This window comes from Metopolophium dirhodum, chromosome 3 (genome assembly GCF_019925205.1).
Source record: "Metopolophium dirhodum isolate CAU chromosome 3, ASM1992520v1, whole genome shotgun sequence".
Classification (NCBI taxonomy): Eukaryota; Metazoa; Arthropoda; class Insecta; order Hemiptera; family Aphididae; genus Metopolophium; species Metopolophium dirhodum.
The window spans coordinates 14415039-14436412 of NC_083562.1; the positions used below are offsets into that span (position 1 = coordinate 14415039).

General features: G+C 27.8%; 1 long non-coding RNA gene across 3 annotated transcripts; it reads left to right on the plus strand.

The window, feature by feature from the left end:
- Positions 1-1600: 1600 nt before the first annotated feature.
- LOC132941251 (uncharacterized) lies at positions 1601-7783 on the plus strand. Of its 3 annotated transcripts, none has more exons than XR_009664144.1 (10): positions 1601-2080; positions 2161-2334; positions 2470-2523; positions 2606-2653; positions 2738-2819; positions 2991-3152; positions 5505-5561; positions 5639-5873; positions 6794-6957; positions 7483-7783. It is a non-coding gene; the product is annotated as an uncharacterized LOC132941251 (long non-coding RNA). The 3 variants fall into 3 exon arrangements; XR_009664146.1 differs by having other exon boundaries at positions 5642-5873; XR_009664145.1 differs by having other exon boundaries at positions 2180-2334.
- The last annotated feature ends 13591 nt before the right edge of the window (positions 7784-21374 follow it).

The following is a 21374-nucleotide window of genomic DNA, read 5'->3' on the forward strand; positions in this document are numbered from 1 at the left end:
ATACTGATATTATAATTTTAAATGAAATTTTAAAAACAATAGGTACCTATTAGGTAAACGTTATAAATAACAATCATAATATACACTATACCTATTTGAAAGATTAATTACTTAACAAATGTATAACATAAACGTTAAATTCTTTTTTATATTAATAACTACGCTAAGTATAAAATCATTTACATAACCAGTTATTTACATTCTATTTAATTTTTACACTAATAATTTGTTTAAATATAATGTGGTTTCATATATGATTTTTTTTAGGGTTATGAAGTTATATGATACACTTTTATTTTGTTTATTTTACATTTTAATATTTTGCAAGTTTTTTTTAATATTATATTATAATCACATGATTTGTATCATAGGCAATTTTTTTATTATTTACTTTGCTTGTTCTAATAAACTGTGGATAATATTCACTTTTTCATTTGTTATATGACAAATATAGTATTTTAATTAATTTTGCAATTATCATTATTTACCTCTAGTTAAGTCTTCTCTATACCTACTTATAAGGCTATAACCTCATTTTATAAATAAAACTTGTAATAATAATTCTGATTGAACTATTTATACCATTCAATTAAAGGTAAACAAACATTAAATGTATGTCATTTAATCTATATTTAATGGTTGAGTTAAGCTAGAATATAAAATATATTAAGGTTCAATTAACATAATATTTATTCAATTATACAAAGTTTAATTAATATCCAATACCAATTAAGAAATGATCATATCGAGGTCAAATAAATCTTGAAGAAATGGTTTTAACAGATTAAATAAATATTTATTTTATGACACTCAACCAACATTGTAGATAAAGTGTTCATTCGATCTATTTTTTTGGTCCAAATAAGATTTATGCGAGATTTATTTCATCTTAAAACGATCACTACTCAATCAAAACTTAACATTCATTTAACTATAAGCATTTAAATAACGACATTAATTTAAAGTTAATTAAAAGTTGGCATGTTATGTGGGATATTAGTAATTATATTTCAAAATTATGTACCTATGAAATGTACGAATAAATGTTAGCTTATTCTATGTCTGATTCATAAAAATAAATTAACTCCTTATTCAAACCATTCATATTGAAGCAGATACTGACTATTGAGTATACTTCACTAAAAGTTACAAGTTTACAAATCTCAAGAGTTGTTATTATTTAATATCGTCTATTTGCCATTTGGGACTTTGGTAAGCACATAATATATATATAATATTATATACATATATTATATTATCTGTGTTGGTAAATGTATTACAACGACACAATACTAATATTATATTTTATATTATTGTATATTTGTATTAAATAATATTATAGGTACCTAATAAGTTGTAGGTATCTGGTACTGATCTAATCACCAAAACCCGAACCCGGGAAACGGAACGTTAAACAACAACAAAGACGCAGATCAGCTGATTGTGTTAACGTTTACCTATGATCTGAAGTCTAAACCTAGGAAACGAGCTAGTAACCGACTTGATGTTATAACCTTGTTTACCGGTATTCGTAAACGGTACTGTCTTATGGTTTATAGGCGGGGTACGGGACGCGAGGTCGGCTACTGCCTACTCGGCTACTCGGCTCGTTTACTTTAATAGTTTTCTGTCATGGGTGTCATGGCGTCATAGAACATTTTGTTGTTAAACCTTAACGGCTTATTGCTCAACGTGTTTTCTTAACTCGCTTCGATAATCGACGCCAGTGAATCACGGTTCAATATTATCACGTACCTACTCTATAAATTGTTATTCGTGTACTCACATTGTTAATTGTTATAATAGTGCGTACTGATGTCGGTAATTTGGAATTCAATGCATTTAATTTTAATATAATCGTTTGATTGACATTTACTTTTGTTTACAATATTCAATATGACGTGGTCGGTTATTCACTTCTTTAAAGATAATGGAGTAGAGGTAGTACCTAGCACATGGTTTAAAGATGATACATGTGCTTGGCCTAAGACCCATGTGAAACGTTTTATTAAAAACCAATGTATACCAAATACTATAGAGTTCGAGTGGTTCAAAGCTAGGGCATTGTCTACAAGTATTTGTAAGCTTATATTTTTTTTACAAAATAATAACTACATTGTATAATAATATAACCTATAATTATTTTGATGTACATTTTAGAATCGTTTCTTAATGCTAGAACGAAATGCAAAAAATAATTGATCACTTCGGATTTATCATCTACTGAAGATGACAATTATTCTAAAATAAAAAATACAAATAATGGAAAAAAATCAAAATCTGGTAATAATTGCAGTAATAACAAAAAAACGGGATATGGCGCTGACAAATCAGGTAAGATGGTTATATTATGTATAGTATACCTTCTTTAATAATTTAATTAATATTGGAAAAAAAATTTTATTATTGATAGTACTTTATACAATTATTAACTTATGTTTGTGTATTATTTTTATTTTATTTTTGTAGACATTGAAACTGATAGCGATTACAATAATTATGAATTACCAGCTTATGATTCTGGTAAGTAAATATATATAATTATAATAACTATACCTACCTAAAATGTATTGTACTTCAAAATTGATAAAAATCTTTATTGTAGGTGATAATAATTCCAGTACAAATAACATTAATTCTCTGTCTAAGAAATGTAAGTTTTCAATGATTTATTAATATTGTATATTTAATTTTATATTCTCTATATTCATTTCTAATGACTCATATTTTTTTACAGCTTGTGTTGATGATATGCTCATTACTCCATCAAAAAATATACGAACATTAGTCACCATCAAAAACTCCAGTTTTTGAATCTAGTATGTACCTACCTATAATATATTATTATATATATAATACTATTTTATTCTAATCATGTTTTTGGGGGAATTATGTAATATACTTGTAGAATATTAGTTACTTGAATAATTTCATTATAGTTGTCCAAACTGTTTCACAAAAAAAAATTTTAATTATATTTCCGTTTACAGTTGATGATAATTTCTGCATGGTGAAAAATGTGTCACCTAATAGAAGAAATAAACATTTTGTACTTTCTCCTAATAATTTGGCAAGAGCAGAAAAAAACAATAAGAGAAATTTATCGGAATCTTCTAGAAAAGTATATCCATCTCCTGAAACTTTTCAATCACGTATGTATACCTAATAATTAGTTCTATTAAAATGCAATTTTTCTATCATATAAAAAATTAAAAATATTTTAAATTACACTCAAAACACAGAGAAAAAAATTAAATCAGCACCTCTTATTAAGATGACTAAATACCATTGTTAGTATATATAAATAATATGAGGAACTTTACGGGACACCCCTTTTTTTGGTCTTGGCCAGGACAAACTTTTTTTGCATTTTTTGCAAATTAAAACATGTGATTGCTCCCTACGCCTGCCGGCTCCGGTCGCCAAACTCGAGGTCCTAATAATAACTAAAAACTAATGATACAAACTAAATATACAACTACAATTAAAAACAAAAATAAAACTTTAACTATTAATATTTATAGCATGTCACTCAGACAAAATACATTTTTCTACAAGTCCCATCTCAGCCTTTTGGAAATATGTAGTTTTGTTAATTTGTGGACGATGAATGCCTCATTCCCATTAATGAAACTGCAATTACGACTTGCCCACCAAACACTTACTGATTGGTCTTCATTTTGCCGTGAAGTCGCATACGATGCTATGGTGGTACGTAAGGTGAAGCTAGGCGGGTATGGGCACACGGTAGAAATCGATGAATCGAAGTTTGGACGACAGAAAAACACCACCGGGGCCATAGGGTTGAAGGGCAATGGGTTTTTGGGGGTTTTGAGCGGGAGACCGGCAATTGTTTTATGGTACCCGTTGAAGACCGTAACGCCACAACCCTACTGGCCATTATAAAAGAATGGATAAAGCCTGGGACGACCATAATTTCAGATTGTTGGATGGTAGTATATTTTATACCTACAATTTTAATTATAAATTTAATAATGAAAAATAATTAATAAAATATTAAATAATTAATATTTAGGCTTACAATACCTTAAATAACGAAGGCTATGTGCATATGACGGTTAACCATAGTCTCCATTTCAAAGACCCGGAGACAGGCGTCCATTCTAATACAATTGAGAGTTCATGGAGGCATTCAAAAGCCTCCATGTCAAATTACTGTCGTAAAAAAACATTTTATGCGGGATACTTGGCCAAGTATATGTTTACGAAAGACTGTCGGGCGCATAAATTGGACCCGACAGCTGAATTTCTAAAACACGCAGGTTTAGTTTATAACATAAATAACACCGAACACGTTGGTCACGATAGCAATGAAGGTGACGGTGACAATAGCGGCGACAGCATTGACAGCGGTGACGAACACGTGGACGAGGAATTCGATGAATTGAATGACGAGAGTGAAGATGACGTGGTAATGACGACGGGAACGACAAGCAGCTTCAGTGGCATTGTGGCAACTTAGACTCGTCAAATAAAATATTATGATAACTTTGTTTGAATTTTTTAATTAATTTAACACCTATGCAAATAATCGATTGGTACGCCTGTCGGGTACGTTTTAATCCGCCTGGAGTGTAGATAATTAATAATAATAATAATAATAATGAAAATAACAGTACTAACATTGATTAAATATACTATATATTTAATATGCGGGTGTGCGGTCTTTTCCCGGCGTACCCCTCACCACCATAATATAGATATATGTTTTCATTGTCTACTTGATTTATATAATTATTTGGTGGTCAATTACTGTACCCGCTATCTATTGACATTCTTACGCTACTAATATTCATATTCCCATATTGTCCATTGACTTGGTCTATCTATGTATATTTAATCAATGGTACTAATAATCTAATAATATATAATAATAATCGTACAGCCCTTTTTTTTTTTTTTTTAAATGTCGTTTATTTGTGAAAATTTACAATCTATACTAAAATGGTACAATAAGTAAATTTGAATGAAAGAATATAAAATGAGGCAGTGAGAAAAAGACAATGAGTAGGAGTTTCACATTAGAAATTCCTACCTCGTACAGCCCTAAAAACCAAAAATAATAAAATAATGACATTTATTAATTATTAGGTACTATTTATACAATGGGAAAAAATGCAAAAAATTATTTTATTGAACCCGATACCGAACCCTAGTTATAAAGCATGGCAACGTATACAAAGTAAGACCCAGCCAAGATAGTCCAATGAAAATTTTGTAATTTATAAAGTTATTTAACATACTATCTACTAACTTTGAAGTGCTATAACTTCGTAACTATATTAACTATACCAAATTCTGACTTTACCATCGTTTTCAGCGTACTTAACTACCTAAGTTTCAATAATAAAAATTGCAAAAAAAAAGGTGTCCCGTAAAGTAGAAATATACCTAAAAATATAATATAATAAATTTATAACTGTTCAATGATTACAATTTACTAGGATTATGTTACTTACTTATTGTATTTTGTTATGTTGCAGTATTAGAAAATAAACAAAAAACGCCTCCAAATCCAAATAAATAAAAAAATTCTTCAGGTATGTAAAAATATTAACCTTCTAATGTTTTATTTTTAAATGTTTTAATTATGATGTATTATAATATATAATTTCAGAAGATCAATTTAAGGAACTCATTTTATACAATCTTTTAGTATTGAAACACAGCATTAGAAACATCAATGAAAAATTGACATTGGTTGTCGAAAGGCAGATTTCACACAATTATAATGTTGAAGAATCTAATGATCTTACATTAGAATATTCTAATTTGGACTGCTTATTACCAATTGATGAAGAAGATACATTAGACAATATAGAAGAAAAGATAAGAAATACCATGCATCATTGGTAAGTAATTTCATTTATAATTAGACTTCATAAAATATAGACAATTTTTTTCTTAAATTAATGGTTTTTGAAACAATGTTTCAAGTTCAATTATTTAGACTAAATCGATTACAAATGTATTTTAATGTTTACATAACGTATAACAACTATATACCTATCGTGAAACATATTTTCATTATGCATTCATGCCTAGTTTTAATTATGATAAATCATTTTTATGTAATTAAATACTCGTTAAATAAATCTGTACCACAGAAGTCATGTAACGCAAGTCACAAAAATGACATTTTTACTGGAGAGATAATACAAAAATGTTTGTATTGCAATGCACTTACAATTGTATATTTCAAAAATATTATTTCGCTTTACTTTTCTTATGTATCACTCTAGACATACGTTTCTATACTTCTATCATAGTTTAGGACTTAAGTTAGTATACTTCTTACTATCTATAAATTTATTGTTAATTGGACTTACGTTAAAATACAATTAAACAGATCACAGAAAGAATATTCCAACAATAGAACTGACTCAATATTTGAAAAAATGGACTTGCGTTAGTTTGCGTTTGACTTCTGTGTTACAGAAATGTGTATAACTTTTATTTATTGAATGATTTTAAAGGTTAAAATTAAAAGTTTTTACTAAAGAATAAAATGATTTGACTTAGTAACATTAAATACATATTACATTAAATCTATATATTTTTTATCAAATTCAAATTATTAAATGGTTATTAATATCTTATTATTCCTATTCTACATTATTTTAGTAGGTCCTTAACTTAGGTAACATGTAAATATATTTTTACTATAGATATAATTACTGTATTATAATAATATACATACTTATAGTACTATATGGAAGGTTTAATATTTTATGACATTAAACTTTATTTTATTTTGTTTATTACATTTTAGACTAAACAGTTAGCTGGACTTGGCGGAAAAAGTATCAAAGTCATGGTCAAAAGAATCATGGGATATTTGTTCACTGACAACATCTTAGCCTTATATTCTTTTAATGGCAGAGCAAATAAAAAAAAAATGTTTTGCAAATCTATCCATTTCAAAAGTTATATTCAGTAAGTTATATATGTTGTAAATATATTATTTATTTTTACGTAATATGCACTCATAAATTCTTCTATTACTTCTCTTTATCTATTATACTATAATATTATGAATAACTGGTAGTATATAATATAACTAAGAATTTGTTATACTCTTAAAGTCTTATATAACAGCTACCTTTTTAAATTAATAACTTTCATTATATATTTTAGTCAATAAGTTATTTATGGAAGTTAATAATTACTAATATTCACATACAAAATGTTTAATTCCAAAACAACTATTTTAATAATGCTATAACTATGATTTAATACTTTTTCTTTGATTCAAGCAATTTAATCCTATATATTTGATATATTTTATTATCTAAAATAATAATTATACATATAAATGTAATATATGCCGGTCTATATGAGTTTAATGGATGGAATATGAATATGTGTTTAATATATTATAATAATATGCCTTCTACCATTAAAATGCAATTATTAATTTTTGTTTTTATAATTATTATTGTTATTTGTTTTATTGTCCAGGTGCTGTTAAATCAATTAAACGATTGAATAATGAATCATCGACCGATGAAATTGAAAAATACATTAAGTATTATCTCATTCAAGCACCATTCTACATAAAAAAGAAAAAAGAGATGTTTCATTGAATATGAATATCATTTAATTTTGTAATTATTATGTACAATATAATATAGCTAGGCTAGGTTTGCCTTTTAGTTATATCATATTTCAACTATATATATATACTATTATATTATATTCTAAATAAATGTATAGGTACATTATGTTTTTACTATTATTATATTGTTATAGGGCCTAACAATATATGTTGAATATGTAATACATTAAATATTTTGAATATTTTTGAAATAATAAAGATAAATTTTATGCAATTATTAAGTTTACATTTTAATTATTAAATATTCTATTAATTTAATTGTATAAAAATTGCTGTAAATATACCTATATAATTATTTTTTAGAATATTTTAGTTAAAAACCGACGATCTGCTCAATATTCGACAAACATTTATCAGAGGTTACAAAAGTTATATGAATGGTTGATTGGTGTTAAAAGAATATCTATTCAATATTAAACAATATTAAGGAATGTTTAAAGAGTACTTAACGAACCTTGACGATTAAAGGTTTTTTAAACCTTTAAGTATATATACTTATTTCATATTGAGTTCCGTGTCATTTCATATTTATAGTATGTTAAATTAACATTAATTTAGTTGATATCCAATTGGTTGGCAATACTTATTCAGGGTTAAACATTGACTTGCCTACTTTAATTTTATGTTAATTTAATATTTGCATGATATGTGGGAGCTATCTATGATCATTTGACTTAAAGTTACACCAAAAACTAAAATCGATTTTGTTAAAACGTGATATTATTGGTAGGTTAAATTTCTATTTTATAATAGATCAATAGCCAATAGATTACCTATAAATCACATTTTTTTATTTAAATCCCGGTAGTCGAGTTTTGGACAAGTACCTACATAGGTAACTTATAATAATTCATATTGTAATTTAATTAGGTACCAAAAAAATATGACTTCTCAAACACTGTGTCTAGAGCAGTGATTCCCAACGTGGGCATTTTTTATTTTGAAGGGGGCGTTTTTATGAGGGGGGCGCTAAAGGGGGCGCTCATCTATCATTTAAATTTTTTTTGTTTATAACTGATTGTAATGAAATGTATAACTACGTAGAATAAAATACCTAATGTAATCAACACAATTATGTAGGTATAATATTTATAGACACTTAAATAATATCAAAAAAATTATCTTGACAGGTACTTGACGTTATTATCGGAGTTATCGTATAGATTCCGATTAGCGGCTAATGATTAGCCTATTCCGACAATGTTATGTGGAGATTTAAGACTAATGCTGACATCTATTGAACCAGATATCATTTCGTTAGCAGGAAAACATCAACCTCATGGCAGTCATTAGTCACATAAGTATTTTTTGTATTATAATTTTATATTAGCGAATTCGAAATCAAATTATATAATTATTAATTATTAGTAGGTATTTAAATTTAAAATTAACTAAATTGTAGCGTTAAAATGTTAATGATATTTTGTCTTAAATTAAATAGCTTATTAAAAAATAAAACGTTTATCATTTTAAAAAATTGATTGGGGAAGGGGGGGGGGGCGGTGTGTGATTTTAAAAATCTAAAAGGGGCGTTGAGTAAAAAAAGGTTGGGAAACACTGGTCTAGAGGAACTGGTGGGATAATGCATTTGAATAATACAATGTCTATAAACTTGCAGACAAGTTTCGCACAGTTAAATTTGGCATGCGAACTATAACTGAAATAGATAACCAGAATAGGTACATTGCTGATCACAAAGTACTTTCTGTAAAAGTACATACGATTTAATATTTATCAATAGACTGTATAGATAGTATAATATAAAGTTCTATGGATTTATCATACTAAATAATATATTTTATAATATCTATGGCAACCGTCAATTGTCGACTTTCGTCGGCGACGATAAACAATTTTAATAATTTCAGTGAACAAATAAGTAATAAGCCATCGATATAGACCGACAGTTATGAGCCGTATACATTATAATGTAAGTTTTAACACAAACTCACACATTTCGTTATGATCAGGTATTCAGGTTATTTTCATAATATATTTTGATACTTTCAAGTTTCAGTTCAGAGCGAGATGAAGATGGATAAAGATAGTTTCTTCGGCGACGGCGGCACTCTAGCTAGGTTTCACCGGTAGAGTCGATGCTTACGCGTAAGTTAGTTTTCATATTATTACTATTTTACATTTACTTTTTAGGCTTAAATTAAATATTTATTGCCACGGACAATCTGTTAACTGGGTTAATCTATATTGTAAATTTGAATTCAATTTACCGCATTTGCGTCTAGTAGAAACAAATAAATATTTTTTTGAAGATAATGTAAAAATATCCATCATCCATCGGTTAGGACCATATATATATTTTCTATGATTAGGACGGTTAGGTTATAATTATGTATAATCTATGGCAAATGACAATCGTCTGAGACGAACAGCGATTCCAATACGTACTCACATATTTCGTTCCATTCTGGTTATGAGCTAGGTGCCTATTTTTATAAATGTCATTAATCTCAATACTTCCAGACTGAACTTTTGGATGCAAGATATGCATTTTCCTTGGCGGAGATGCACAGCTCTGACACTAGACAATATTATACACTCGAAGGGAACGCGTTTTGCCGGAAGAATAAATAATTACGTAAGTTTTGTCCTTCTACTCTGTTGACGCGGTAGACTTAATGTAAATATTTATTGTAAGACAAACTTATATACTCGCTAGGCGTAGAGTAGTTTTTAAAATCCAGTTGTTATAGGTGTACAAAAATAAGGATAATATGAAAAATACCTTAAATTATAATACTTTGCCTACAACTGTTAACTTATTGTTATAGTAGAATAATTTTTAAAATTTGAAATCAATGATTAGGCAATGCTTTTATAAGTAAGAATAAGGTAGGTTTTTATACCTACCTAATAAAATAAGAAAATAGCTACATAATGATTAATGTTATTTAATATGATTTGTAAGTACATAGCAGATTATATACCTACCACTTGGTGACGATTATTTTTGTCTTATACGTTCTTCGTAATTCCGTTCCGTCACGATAGTTTTAGTTTTCGTTAAATGTGAAACATACATTTTCTACGCATACGGGATACGGGTATTAAACATTTGGGTTTTAAGAGAACACCTCAAACGTACGTTTTATTTTGGGGGTTTTACGGGATATACCTATAGGAAATTTTCTTTAAATTTTCACATTTCACTATTTGATATTATGATATTATTTGTACCTAGGTTAAGTTTCTGTTTTAGAATCGAGCGATAGGTTACCTAGGTATATCACATTCTTTAATTTAAATTCTGGTAGACGAGTATTGGACAAGTACCTAGTCCGAACAATCCAAACGCTGTCTTACTCGTAGTCGGGTTCTAGTTGATAACTGACTTGTGAATAAATGTAATTTTTGTTAGGTATAAAAATAAAACTAATAAATCCTTGAATACAACATTTAAAAAGGTGGATAAGTGGATGTCGCTCTGCTGTACAGTAGGTTACAAGTGGGTCACTGGGATGGTGTTAAATTTGAATTCAATGATATAATATCATTGTATAAGAAAAACGATTCTGAGCGAAAACGGTCAGTCAGCCTATGATTTTACCAAGTATATTTGATGATATTATTGTGAATAAAGTAATTTATATATAACCTATTTACTCGGAGCCTTGTTTTAAATTTTCAATCTTTAGCCATAAAAGTTAAACATTTTATACATTTTTAACCACAAAATAATTAATAAATTATAAATTTGATAAATGTTGACAAAATTTGAACTTTAAATGCTTATAAAAAAAAATTGTGCCTATGTATTTTTAATATTTTTCAACTGCTATTAGAACGATATATCAGGAGCCTTATATTAAATTTTCACGCTTTTTTACCCAACAAATAAAAATTTATTGATATTTATAGAAAAAAAAACTAAAAAAATTGAAAACTGACAATGTCCGTAAACAGCTCAAAAAGAGTCAAAATATTTTCAACATTTTATGGTGTATAGAAAATGCTAATATGAACATTCAGTGAAATTTTCAAGTATCTACAGTCATTCGTTTTTTAATTACAATAAAATAAGAAAATTGTTACATGAGAAATCGAGTAAATATCAAATGTTGTAAAAATATAAATTTCAGACGCTCATAAAAATTTAATTTAAGTTTCTTCTAGACATTTTTTTTTTGATAAAGGTAGACAAACTTATGAGTAATCTTATATTACATTTTCAAATCTTAGATTTAAAAAGAAAAATTTTTATGAATTCTCAACTCAAAATAATTTGCTATTTTTCGTGATTTTTCCGTATTTTGTCAAAATTTGAACTTTAAATGCTTATAATTAAAAACTGTGACTAAGGATTTTTAATTTTTTTCATCTGCCTTTGAAATAATAACCTAGGAGCTTTCTATTAAATTTTCAAGCTTTTTTAATCAACAGATAAAATTTTATTGATATTTATAGAAAAAAAAACTAAAAAAATTGAAAACTGACAATGGCCGTAACAGCTCAAAAAGAGTCAAAATATTTTGTAAATTTTGTGGTGTATAGAAAATGCTAATATAAACATTCAGTCAAAATTGCATGTCCCTACGGTCATTTGTTTTAGAGTTACACCAAAAACCAAAATCGATTTTCTCGAAAACAGATTTTGCGTAAAAATTCCCGTTTTTCCATAATTTTTCTTTTGTTTTCCACGTCGCTTGTGAAAACTACTGGGAAATTTTTACTTTTGACCCCCCAAAGTACCAACTAGATTCACTTTCCTATCAGAAAAGTTACTATTGAAGAAAATCCAAGCACTTTTACTGTCCTAAAAGGTGATGACAGACACAAAAATAAAAAAAAAAAGGTGGATAAGTGGATGTCACTCTGCTGTACGGTAGGTTACAAGTGGGTCACTGTAATGGATGGTGTTAAATTTGAATTCAATGATATAATATCATTGTATAAGAAAAACGATTCTGAGCGAAAACGGTCAGTCAGCCTATGGTATTACCAAGTATATTTGATGATATTATTGTGAATAAAGTAATTTATATATAACCTATTTACGTGGAGCCTTGTTTTAAATTTTCAATCCTTAGCCATAAAAGTTAAAAATTTATAAATTTTTAACTCCAAAATAATTAATAAATTATAAATTTGATAAATGTTGTCAAAATTTGAACTTTAAATGCTTATAAAAAAAAATTGTGCCTATATATTTTTAATATTTTTCAACTGCTATTAGAACGATATATCAGGAGCATTATATTAAATTTTCACGCTTTTTTACCCAACAAATAAAAATTTATTGATATTTATAGAAAAAAAACTAAAAAAATTAAAAACTGACAATGTCCGTAAACAGCTCAAAAAGAGTCAAAATATTTTTAACATTTTATGGTGTATAGAAAATGCTAATATAACATTCAGTGAAATTTTCAAGTATCTACAGTCATTCGTTTTTTAATTACAATAAAATAAGAAAATTGTTACATGAGAAATCGAGTAAATATCAAATGTTGTAAAAATATAAATTTCAGACGCTCATAAAAATTTAATTTAAGTTTCTTCTAGACATTTTTTTTTTATAAAGGTAGACAAACTTATAAGTAATCTTATATTACATTTTCAAATCTTAGATTTAAAAAGAAAATTTTTTATGAATTCTCATCAAAATAATTTGCTATTTTTCGTGATTTTTCCGTATTTTGTCAAAATTTGAACTTTAAATGCTTATAATTAAAAACAGTGACTAAGGATTTTTAATTTTTTTCATCTGCCTTTGAAACAATAACCTGGGAGCCTTCTATTAAATTTTCAAGCTTTTTTACTCAACAGATAAAATTTTATTGATATTTATAGAAAAAAAAACTTAAAAAAATTGAAAACTGACAATGGCCGTAAACAGCTCAAAAAGAGTCAAAATATTTTGTAAATTTTATGGTGCATAGAAAATGCTAATATAAACATTCAGTCAAAATTTCATGTCCCTACGGTCATTTATTTTAGAGTTACACCAAAAACCAAAATCGATTTTCTCGAAAACAGATTTTGTGTAAAAATTCCCGTTTTTCCTTAATTTTTCTTTTGTTTTTCACGTCGCTTGTGAAAACTACTGGGAAATTTTTACTTTTGACCCCCCAAAGTACCAACTAGATTCACTTTCCTATCAGAAAAGTTACTATTGAAGAAAATCCAAGCACTTTTACTGTCCTAAAAGGTGATGACAGACACAAAAATAAAAAAAAAAATAAAAAAAAATAAAAAAATAAAAAAAAAAACACACATCATTGTAGAATCAATATATTCATCGCTTCGCTCAGAATCTAAAAATAAAAATAAAAAACACACACACCATTGTAGAATCAATACATTCATCGCTTCGCTCAAAATCTAAAATACAAACTCTGTGTAATAAAAATTAATATTAGGTATTTATTGGTAGGTTAATATAATATCTGTAGACTGTAACGCATAGGTCATTAGAATATTGTAAAACATTTTACTGCATAAGATGAGTGTAATTTCAGAAATGGTATTCGTCCGTGAACATTTTCAAACTGGGGATAATATTATATCATAAGCAGATTGAAATGTGTGAACGTTTCAGTGCTTCGAAGACTAAGTTTCGTAGCAGATTTTGATTCCGTCACGGGGTATGTATTTTCTTATTTCTCAGTAGGTTTTTTTTTTATTATTGTTAATTGATCAAAAGATGTATTGCCCGAAATTTTTCAATATTTGTATTGTAATTATACTGGTATAACACTATTCCGGCTATCAATAAAGTCGTGTTCAAAATTAGAAAATTGGGAGGTATGATATTTTTTTAAGTAATTCTTTCGAGTAAGGAATTCGCTCAATGATATTTAAATATTTTCACCGATAATCAAGTACGATGACTTGTAGGTAACTAGAGACTGGGTGAATAGGAATTAGGTAGTGTGTAATATGGCGAAGATAAGGAAATGGATCAACAGGATTTCAGAATGTTTGGTGTATGAAAGGGAAAGATGAAAAAGAAATGTAAGGTTAGGGTAGGTAAGTGGAGTGAGGGTAACAGATATGAGAATAATAAGTTAGGTGTTAAGGTACAAAAGAGGATAGAATAAGAAATTAATTAATTAAGGGTAGTGTAGGTTAGTGTACATATTGTAGTGAAAACAAGAGAGAATAGGTTTAGGTGGTTCGGTCACTGTATGATAAGAGATAGTGAGAGTGGCTATAGATGTTGATTTAACGGAGAAATGATGGGCGAGAAGACTGAAGAAGAGATGGATAGACAGAATACCGATCATATGGAGGTGTGGAATGAGAGTGGCTGAACCTGTATATAGCTGTGGGAGACGGGGGAAGAAAAAGTGTAAAGGTAGAATAGTTATGTTAACAATGCCGAATACGTAGGAAAAGATCTTGAATTGCAAAGGCCACTAGCTTCAACTAACCATAGGTTTACCTAACTAACCTTCTTATGACTCATTAGGACACTTTTCAGAATAAAAAGATCCTGAGTTGCTGCAGGTTGCCGAACTTAAGTGTTTGATTATCAAGTTGATCCTCTGATTGTTGACACCATGGATAGTCCACGCCTATGTTAAATACATTTGAGGCCGCGTTCCCGGAGGGGAAGGCAATTGAGGCTCTTTATATTGATAGTCGATACTTGATATGAGTATACTTTATTTGGCCTCAATTGTTCCCCTCGAAGGACGAAGACCGCTGATATTATGTCCTATCCATATCTTTATTATCTATGATGGAGCCATACCCGGCTCACTCGTGTAAACTTGTTGCTGGTTGGGATGTCAGCGCACTATTTGTTTTCCATCTTTGACCCACGCGTAGCATACCAAATGTACGATTAAGAAAACACTAAAATGATTGTGCGTGGGTCGAAGAGAGAAATAAATGGTGCGCTAAAAATCTGACATCCTCTTAAGTGTTAAATATTTGCCCGCGCATGTATGCACTAAAAACAGGCAAATATATGCACTGAAATATTCAAAAATATTAAAAATAATAAAATATTCAAAAAAATACTTAATGAAAACGTTTTTATTAAAATTTTTTTAAATTAATAAATAATAATTCAAATTGGTTTACGACTTGGTAGGTAGGTATGTAGGTAGGTAACGGATGAACTGAAAATATAAAAACATTTTAAGAAAATAAGCATAAATACGAAGAAATCATGAAAACATGCAATTATATTAACTAACCAGAAAAAAACGCATATTGGTAACGGTGTTGTAATAATAGGGATCTCCCCCAAAAAATACGTACTAATATGAACTATGAACTAACAAATCATAAAAGCCAACTGTAATAAATATTAATTTATGAAAAAGTATATTAAAAAGCATTATTATTATAAATGAAACAAAACTATCAACTATGGACCGTGACATAATATAGGTATTTCTATATTTTTTGCTCCATAATTTCTGTTAAAATATTAGGAAAATGTATTAAGTACCGTAAAAGTGCTAAAATTGAGTTATTACTAAAAATATTATATTCATAACAAATTATAATAGAAGGTTGGGTACTGTTATTCCACATACCTATATTATAGTTTAATTTAACTACAACATTCTAGTAGAGTCTGATAAAATTTGGTTCCACGACTTTGATCATACAAACTTTAAATACTAAACTATGGGTCTGAAATTTAGTTTATATAGATCTAAATAATCCAAAACATATAATATTGCTTCAAAATATAAAAATAAAGTGTCTTGTATTATAGTAGGTAGGTAACTATCAAAAAAAAAAACTAAAAAAAATCATACTTGAAATCTATGTATAATATACGTATATTGTAATAAACGTTCAAATGTTTACTATAGTACATTATAGAAAATTAACTTAAGTTCAATATAATACATTATAACAGGTGTTCAAATAAACATTTCATACCACAAATTTTGTTAATTCACACAGTCTCTCTTCAATTTTAAATTTTTCTTCAAATTATATACAAAACATAAATGTTTAGTAAATTGGAAGACTTGATTAAGTATTTAATCATTTATCTAAAAGAGACGTGCCGGGTCGCCACATTACTATATTGAGGGGCCATGGTGCAAGTGTCGTCCATAAATATCATAACATATATTATATTAGAAATACAAACTTAATATTTCACTAACAGTAAATATTATAAAAAAATATTACGAAATGTACTATACTCATATTATATTATGATTATATTAGTTACAAATTCTTGAATTAAGAGTTATGTTTGAGGATTTAATTAATTTCCTAAAAGGAAATGCCTCAAGGTTGCCTCAGTAGGTTAGGTTTACTAATTATTACTAATTATACAAAATACTGAAAATTAATGAAATCACAAATATTAGTACAATAGAGAGACTGTGCATTGATTTACAAATTTGTCTTAAATTTACTTTTTGCATAGAGAATATGAAGGTGGGCTGGGCTCTTAATATCAGAGTATGGGGGACAGGTCTGGGATTTCATATTATCATTAATAGAGACTTTTATTAATCGCTTTTATGTGCTTCAAATTGTTTACACGAGTGAGCTGGGTATGGCTCCATCATAGATAATATAGATATAACATAATGGATAGGACATAATAGTCTTACCAGCGGTCTTCGAGGGGAACTAAGGTGTCAACAATCTAAGGATCAACTTGATAATCAATCACTTATAAGTTCGGCAACCTGCAGCTCAGGAACTTTTTATTCAAAGTGTCCTAATGTAATTAGTCATAATAGAAGCTAGTTTGGGAAACCTAAGGTTAGTTGAAGCTATGGTAATTGATAGACGACTACAATCACTGGTCGTGAGCTTTGCGATGATCTTTTCCTACTAACTATAAAGGTATTCGATATTGTAAACATAACAATGAAAGAAAATATTTAAATATTATTCATTTGGTTATGTTAGGTTAGGTTAGGATAGGACAGTAAATCAGACGTTAACTAATTATTATAGTTTTTAACACGGTCTTAAAGACTGTCAGCTAGAGTTGTACCAGTATAGTTATTAAAAACTTAAATACAGCCAACATTAAATAATGATTTTTTTAACACAACAAATTATAAAATGTATTTTAAAATATAACAAAATATAATTTTTTTAGGATTTTATAAGGTTTTCAATACTTATGAGTTTGTTATTTAATATTGACTGTAGACCCAGCCAAACACAATATTATTTTAAATTAAACATTATTTTATGTCCTTCATAAATTACAATCACATAATAGAGTCCGTGCAGGACCTTTTTCTGATTTAATTTTTTTGCATCCTTTATAAATAAATTACATTCGTTTTTAAACATTTTCTAATACATATATTACGGTGATACACCTCTGATCATAATAACTGTTCGTATTATTATAATGTAAACAATACCTAGTTTTTTGATTGTAGTTAATATGTATTGCAGTATTTAGCTTCCAGCGTATTCTTTTGTTTAGTGTTTTAGTGTTTGTTTAGTGTTTGATTTCTCAAACAATTTTTTTTTCAATTCATTGAACTCTAGTAGATTTTTTTGTATAAATATTTTTCAAGATTAACCGGCTATACCTGGGAGTACGCTGAGTACCCATGTAATCCTAAAGCGTGTTCCTAAAGTCAAATTTTTTCCAAATTTTTTTTTTGTTTTTTAAAATCTATTTGCCTGCGGGCGCCAACACCTCCCTTCAATTTTTTTTTTTTAGTACTGTAACTCTAGTTGAATATTTTGTATTGACTTGAAAATTGATAAATTGGTGCCCCAGAATAATCATTCTTTAATGAACTAAATATTTTGAATAGGTTTTTCTAAATTTTTTTCCAAATTTTTTTTTTGTTTTCTAAAATCTATTTGCCTGCGGGCGCCAACATCTTCCTTCAATTTTTTTTTTTTATGTTTTTAATTCTAGCCAAATTTTTTAAACATTGACAATCTGGTGCTCCGCATGAATAATCATTCTTTAATGAACTAAATATTTTAAATAGTTTTTTCTGTTTAAGTTTCGGGACATTTTAGTTTGAACTTTGTAATGTGTATTCATACTGTCAAATTTTTTCCAAATTTTTATTTTGTTTTCTAAAATCTATTTGCCTGCGGGCGCCAACACCTCCCTTCAATTTTTTTTTTTTTAGTTCTGTAACTAGTTGATAATTTTGTATTGACTTGAAAATTGATAAATTGGTGCCCCAGAATAATCATTCTTTAATGAACTAAATATTTTAAATAGTTTTTTGTGTTTAAGTTTCGGGACATTTTAGTTTGAACTTTGTAATATGTATTCATACAGTCAAATTTTTTCCAAATTTTTTTTTTTGTTTTCTAAAATCTATTTGCCTGCGGGCGCCAACATCTCCCTTCAATTTTTTTTTTTATGTTTTTAACTCTAGCCAAATTTTTTAAACATTGACAATCTGGTGCTCCATGAATAATCATTCTTTAATTAACTAAATATTTTAAATAGTTTTTACTGTTTAAGTTTCGGGACATTTTAGTTTGAACTTTGTAATGTGTATTCATACAGTCAAATTTTTTCCAAATTTTTTTTTTTGTTTTCTAAAATTAATTTGCCTGCAGGCTCCCTCCTTCAATTTTAGTTATTCAACTGTAGTTGAATATTTTGTATTGACTTTAAAATTGATAACTTGGTGGTACCCCATAAATAATCATTCTTTAATGAACTAAATATTTTGAATAGGTTTTTCTAAATTTTTTTCCAAATTTTTTTTTGTTTTTTAAAATCTATTTGCCTGCGGGCGCCAACACCTCCCTTCAATTTTTTTTTTTAGTACTCTAACTAGTTGAATATTTTTATTGACTTGAAAATTGATAACTTGGAGCCCCATGAATAATCATTCTTTAATGAACTAAATATTTTAAATAGTTTTTTGTGTTTAAGTTTCGGGACATTTTAGTTTGAACTTTGTAATGTGTATTCATACTGTCAAATTTTTTCCAAATTTTTATTTTGTTTTCTAAAATCTATTTGCCTGCGGGCGCCAACACCTCCCTTCAATTTTTTTTTTTTATGTTTTTAACTCTAGCCAAATTTTTTAAACATTGACAATCTGGTGCCCTTTGAATAATCCTTGTTTCATGAAATAAATATTTTAAATAGTTTTTTCTGTTCATACGAATAATTCTTCTTTAATGAACTTAATATTTTGAATAGGATTTTCTGTTCAAGATTCTGGACAATTTAGTTTGAACTTTGTAGTGTACTTCGTGTCATTTAAATTTTTTTAAATTTTTTTTTGGTTTCTAAAATGCATTTGCCTGTGGGCGCTCATACCCTCCTTTAATTTTTTTTGTATAGATGTAAATCTAGTTAAATATTTTTGTATTGACTTGAATATTGATAACCTGCAGGTGCCCTATGAATAGTCTTTTTTTAATGATCTAAAAATTTTGAATAGTTTTTCTGTTAAAGATTCTGGGAATTTTAATTGTACTTTGTAATATTTGTTCCTACTATTTAATTTTTTCTACATTTTTTTTTTCTAACACGCGAACACCTTGCTTCAATTTTGAAATTGGAATCGTATACATTCAATTTTCGAATAAAATTTTTAAAATTTTTAATATTTTTTAAATGTCATTGCAACAATATAATAGGAGCCTTGTATTAAAATTTTAAGACTTTTTACCCAACAAATAAAGTTTTATTGACATTTATAGAAAATAAGATTGGAAATTGAAAATGTTCCTTAACAGTTCTAAACAAATCAAAATATTTTGAAGATTTTATCGGGTATAGAAAATGCAAATATGAACAACCAATGAAAATTTCATGTATAAACCAAAATCGATTTCCCGTTTTTCCTTAATTTTTATGTTGTTTTTCCCAGTGGTTTTGAAAACTATTGGGAATTTTAAAATTTGACCTTCCGAATGTACCACTTAGTTTCATTTTACCATCAAACAAGATACTTTTGAAGAAAATCGAAGCAGTTTAACTGCTTGTAACCGTGATGACAGACACAAAAATTCAAATTCAAATTAAAAAAAAAAACACTCATTATTTTAAAACCAATACATTGATCGTTCCACTCAGAATCTAAAAAAAACACACATCATTGTAAAATCAATACATTCATCGGTACACTCAGAATCTAAAAATTTACTATGCAGAGCGTAAATATGCTTATAGTTTTATATTAGGTCGGTTCAATCTAATTTTTAAACAAACGATGCTAAATGTGAACTGCTGAACGTAAATTTACTATACAAGATGGAGACAATAAAATACCCGTGTGACGTTTCACGTCCTCTTAAATCGTGGTCATGGCGGCAGCGTTCCCGATGTAGGTATCGGACTACGGTAGAATGTAAATGCCCATCACATCGGCCAGAAGTACCACCAATTATAGATAAGTCTAGGTAGGTACCGGATTTATATATGCACAAAAATCCTCAAAATATGCTTCTAAAAATGCTGTAATATGTTACAAAATATAAACTGAAAATTGAATCAAAAATAAGTATTAATAAAAGTATAGAAAGGTTTTAAAAGTATAAAAAGTATTCGATCGTCTTCACTTAAGTTCTTTACCATTTAACATTATTTATCTTCATTCTATAAAATATTGGCCCACATTAATAAAAATTGAAAACTAAGATTGAATTCATATTTTACCTGATTGCGCTGAATGATCATAAGGTGTTTAATGCAAACGAATTTATCTATATAATGTAATATTATATTTATGTGGCTGTGAACGTGAAAATACGACGAAAAACAAATATATGTGCCATAAATAATAATATGCTCTATAAAACTACAAATATGCATTAGATATACTTA